Source organism: Oncorhynchus keta, chromosome 13, assembly GCF_023373465.1.
Source record: "Oncorhynchus keta strain PuntledgeMale-10-30-2019 chromosome 13, Oket_V2, whole genome shotgun sequence".
Taxonomy (NCBI): Eukaryota; Metazoa; Chordata; class Actinopteri; order Salmoniformes; family Salmonidae; genus Oncorhynchus; species Oncorhynchus keta.
Genome location: NC_068433.1, coordinates 47,392,801 through 47,398,110, shown reverse-complemented (window position 1 = coordinate 47,398,110; position 5,310 = coordinate 47,392,801). Strand labels below are relative to the sequence as shown.

The 5,310-nt window shown below is 47.3% G+C and overlaps 1 non-coding gene across 1 annotated transcript; it reads right to left on the bottom strand.

Annotated features, from left to right (window-relative positions):
- Positions 1–3,871: 3,871 nt before the first annotated feature.
- Positions 3,872–3,945, bottom strand: trnaa-ugc (transfer RNA alanine (anticodon UGC)). The gene has a single exon. It is a non-coding gene; the product is annotated as a tRNA-Ala (tRNA).
- Between the last annotated feature and the right edge of the window lie 1,365 nt (positions 3,946–5,310).

Sequence of the window (5,310 nt, the reverse complement as noted above, 5' to 3'; positions counted from 1 at the left end):
ACCCTCGAAATCCACTGTGATTATTATTTTGACCCTGCTGGTCACCTATGAACATTTGAACATCTTGGCCATGTTCTGTTATAATCTCCACCCGGCACAGCCAGAAGAGGACTGGCCACCCCTCATTGCCTTGTTCCTCTCTAGGTTTCTTCCTAGGTTCTGGCCTTTCTAGGGAGTTTTTCCTAGCCACCGTGCTTCTACACCTGCATTGCTTGCTGTTTGGGGTTTTGGCTGGGTTTCTGTACAGCACTTTGAGATATCAGCTGATGTAAAGAAGGGCTTTATAAATACATTTGATTTGGTTAGGGCCGACAGTCACTCAGTGTTAAAACACATGGTATGACCTCAGGCTGAGGACAGATATAGTGAAACAGAGGTGGAGAAAGAACAAAAAGGACAAAAAAGAACGTGATGAGAGGAAAGAGGGAAAGAAATGTATCTCTCTGCTTCACAGAAGGGAGAGAAATGGGAAGGGGGTAAGTCAAACCCAATTGATCCTTCCTTTCCCTTTCCTTCCCGTGAAGCCTGTTTTCTCTGTGTTTCTGGTCCTACAGTACTTGCTCTGCCTTTGAACCCATTATTCATCAGTGTACACAAGACGGCCACACAGGAGAGGACCACTCTGCTCGCCAGCCGGCTCTACGGAGGATTATCAGGCTTAAATGTACCGGACGCAGAGAAACACGGCCAAACACAGCGGTGACAGTAAGAACACAATGGCTTTGAATAAGACCCGCTCTAGTATGGACAGAGGGGGCTTTTACGGAGACCAAACCCTCATGTTAAGGACAGCCTCTTGTAGGTATTGACTGATTCAAGATAGCTGCTAAGGGTTTCCTGAGCTGTATGCTTCGTTTCAGAGAGAAGGGTCGAATGCATAATATGCAGAGCAAGCTGAAGTACAACGGTTTAGGATATCAAATCATTAAGGTTGTTAAGCGATCACGCTCATTAAGTGTGGATGTGGCAAGAGTTATATGATACAGGACTCGCATTGGGAACTGGTGGACCCGGATATGATGCCTGACGGACTGGAATCACTGATCCATGACGATGGTGACCTGGAACCATCCTCGGTGTGGGACTGCTGAAAACACAAGCATAGAACCGCGACACAACGATCACATTATTCAATCTGACCTGTGTTCAAACTACATTGAACAATCAAGCATGACTATTACAACAAAAAAACAAACAAACATTATAACCACATAATGAGGGACAAATCCCGTACCAGCACACTAGACTCTAACCCTGTGGTGTAGTAGTGGTCCATTATGCAAATAGCCTAACATGAATCATGCCCCGGGTACTCAGAACGCTTCATTGTGGTTAGACATAATCACAGGGGGCTTATAAGACACATTGAGCCTTTCAGAGAGCAGAGGAAGCTCTCTCCTCCATCATAAAGAGGAGATGAATAGTCTATCGCATGGAGCATCTGCATCCATTCCACTGCACCCCGGCACTCGCAGCGCTGCGTTTACCCCCTGACCCCTCACCCCTGACCCTGTCTGATCCATCCCACCAGCGGTGCATCCTCCAAAAGAGTCCCCCCCTGTATAGAGCCACATCTAAATGTGAGTGAGTGGACCCCCTTTGGATAGAGCAGTGGGTTGAGTGGAGCGTGGTGTAAATAGGCTGTCTGCTCTTTCAGTGGTACAGTCACCAGCCTCTCCCTCCGGTGGCCTGTGACTGATTAACTACACACCTGCTGCACTGCACGCTTCTCTCACTGTTGTTATAGTGTGTTTCAATTATCAACAACAATTTGGCTGCTTGATCCGGGATGGCAGTTACAAATTCACGCCAGTTCAAGTTTATACTGTAAATAGAAGTCTTTGTCTCAGTCAGTGTCTGTGTGTTTGTATAGTCCGTGTTTAAACAACAATGTGCAATAGTCATTTAAGGAGACGGATGAAAGCTACAAGGGGGAGTTGTTGTGAGGGGTAGTTTGAGGAGGGCCTACAGACACTCACCATTGTGTGGTCACCCCGTCCCTGGACTTTGCCTGTGGCGACACACCTCTCAGACACACTGTCGTCTCCACAGCTGCCAGCTGTGAGGGGCTGCAGGACGCCTGACAACACACACACACACACACACACACACACACACACACACACACACACACACACACACACACACACACACACACACACACACACACACACACACACACACACACACACACACACACACACACACACACACACACACACACACACACACACACATCCATGCAGGCATGCACACACACCAATTTGAAGACACAAATTGGATAGATAGTCTGCGCGCGTGCCAACGTGCCCGGTGTACACGCTTGCGTGTGGGTTTTCCTTTGTGTTTGAGTGTGTGCACCGATATGAGTAATGCCATGTATTAGTCAAAAGTATGGTTCCTAATCTCTCTGCAAACACTGATATAAAAAGAGGGGGGGAAAAGAACATGGAGGAGCACCTGTCTCGCAGAAGCATGCCAGGTGCAAACACAGAATGGGAAAACATTGTTCTGGAGACACACCTAGGAGGACAGACAGACAGACGAGCTCCCTGCAGTGTCTACATCTCCAGGCAGGCCACAGTGATACGTCAACGAGTGAAGAGGATTTTGTTTGATTCAATGACTGTATTCAAGGCCATTGCCAATTCAGAGGAGAAGCATCACACTGAGCATTAGTACTGTCAATGTCATGGAAAACAAGTTACACATATTTTGTTTGCCTATAAAACTACAATAGGACGTGCTTATTTCCAACTGTTTGCGCATCGACCACTTACGTTCCTTTTACCACTTTACAGGACGTTTGTTCTACTTTCTATGCCATTTCTTGCATCACCCAGACTGATATGCGCATGCCGCACAGGCATAATCACATCCAGATAGTGCCATTGTTAAAATAGATATTTTTAACTAGTTGTCGGTGTGTCTGGGCTCAGGTCTCCAGGTTAATGATAAACGCGAGGCGGTTTGATCTTTATTAATATGGCATATCATATCCCAATAAAACGTTTTGCCAAAGCCAGAAATGAGCCTCCATATCTTTATGGCCTTTCAGTTAAGATGCTGCAGCAGCATGCCTGGGAGCAGATGAGAGGCGGTTCACACTGTAAAGACATTACTCTCAAGGCCGGCCAACGACTGGCAGGCACACACCCATAACGCTGCTTGGTATTCCCCTGTCCAGGCTATTCTACAGAATACTCCTCTGTCTGGATTTTCCCTGTTGTGAAATCAACGGTTTTGCTGTTTCTATCAAAGGTCATAGTTTGGCTCATTGTAACTGTCAAAAGAAACTGTCGAAGGAGTCTAGTAATCTTACTGAGACAATGTCTCAAACACAGTGTGTATACAAAGACATGTGTCAGTCCAATCACATTCACTGACTCACAAATCACAGACTGGGTTGGGTGTTGAGTTGTAAATCAGGGATACCTGTAGTATACAGCGTTGGACTATAAGAGGTCTTCTTGCTCGGAGCGCCGCTGTGTGGCCTTTTGTTCCGTCTTCTGTTGGGGAGTACATGTCCTGACCAGCGAGCCAGTGGGGCTCCACAGGGTCCGACCGGTCCAGGAGCTGCACACGGGACAGGGAGCCCAGGTCCCCTGAGTCACAGCCCACTGTCAGAGCAGCCAAGCCTGTGGACATCTCTGCAGAGGTGGCATACAGTATACAGGACAACTGAAGCATTATGTGAAACAGCATATCCAACACATCAGAACTAAAGCATTAAAAAGGGACTACGGGAGTCCATTGGATCAGTCCATCTACTAACTCCTTTTTAATTGAATTATTTTGTATTTTCTGTCATTTAGCAGACACTCTTATCCAGAGCAACTTAAGAGTAGTGAGTGCATAGATTTGTCATACTGGTCCCATGTGGGAATCAAACCCACAGCCCTGGCATTGCAAGTGCCATGCTCTACCAACTGAGCCACACAGGACTCAACAAACAATACATTGGTCAGGACCAGAGTGACCACCTTCTCTGATTCCCTACATTCAGGGGGTTATCACAGGGATAACCAGAGATAGTGTAGGCCAAGGCCAGGGATAGCCTCTCTGAACCAGATTAGAGGTAGAGGAAATAGTCCTGTATGGACCAGTGAGGTGTGTGTGCAAATATGACTGACAACCCTCAAGCTCCACCCCCCCAGTCCTAGGCTCCAGAGTTCTCTGTCACCGCCAATTATAAGGGGATCAGTAACAGTGTGGGCTCCCTGCCCATGCAAATCCTCAGCCCACGCCGTCCAGGCAGAGAGCAGGGTGTGGAGCTGCTGTTCCCTGGGAGGGGATTTCACACAGCCGCTGGGCTGGAGCTGCCTCATAACACGCTCTGCTGCAGGTCAACCCTGCTTCTCCTCTCAGTGCACTCTCAGTCCCACCATCTCAGCCAACCACACTGCAGCCATAGTGGAATGCATTGTGTTTTATAGCACATAAAAAGTATCACATCTGGATAGTTTTCTAGTTAAGTACAGTACTGCGTTTTTACAGTATGCCCTTAGAAATTAACTTTTAGAGACTTTGAGCGACTTGAAATGAATTCCACCTAGATCAGGGGAAGACAACCCTGTTCCTGGAGTGATGCAGGTACTGCAGGATGACGTTCCAACTAGGCACCACACCTGACCAACAGAGCTAATTACGCAGTTCAATGATTGCCTACATTCAACACACCTGGTCTTCCAGGTCAGTTAAATCAAAAACATGACCTGCATGTGGACCTCTAGGACAAGGGTTGCCTACCCCTATCATAGGGAATGCGCCTGCCTCTACAATGCGTTGCGTGTGTCTCTGGGTGTGTTTCTGTTTGCCAGGTAAACCCCTTCAGGTGAGACAAAAAGGGAACTGGCTGTCTGATTGATTAAGGAGTTGTGGTGAAGGAAGTCCCGTGGTGAAACACATTGTGATGACACACTTTCAGTTAGGCTGGGAGTTAACCCCCTCATTAGCCATGACAATGCAACCCATTGTAAAGACACACTGTTACAGATAACAAAGGTCTAACCCTGTGATTAAAGTGTTAACTAGCTATACTGCCACCCAGATCGGGTCACTGGAGTTTTGACAGACACACATGGATGCCTGCGATTAAGCAGTCAGTCAGTTTAAGACAGTTTTACATTTCTTTGCTTTCCAGGCTCTATACGGATGGTAGATGTCTATATTTGTCAATTGAGGAAGATGTTACACCACAGAACAGAAGAGTGGAATTAAGCTGCTGCAGCAGTGGTGGTAGCTGACATGATCCCATCACATCCTCAGGGCAAAGGTCATGGAGGTCAGACGGAGGTTCAGGTCAAGCGA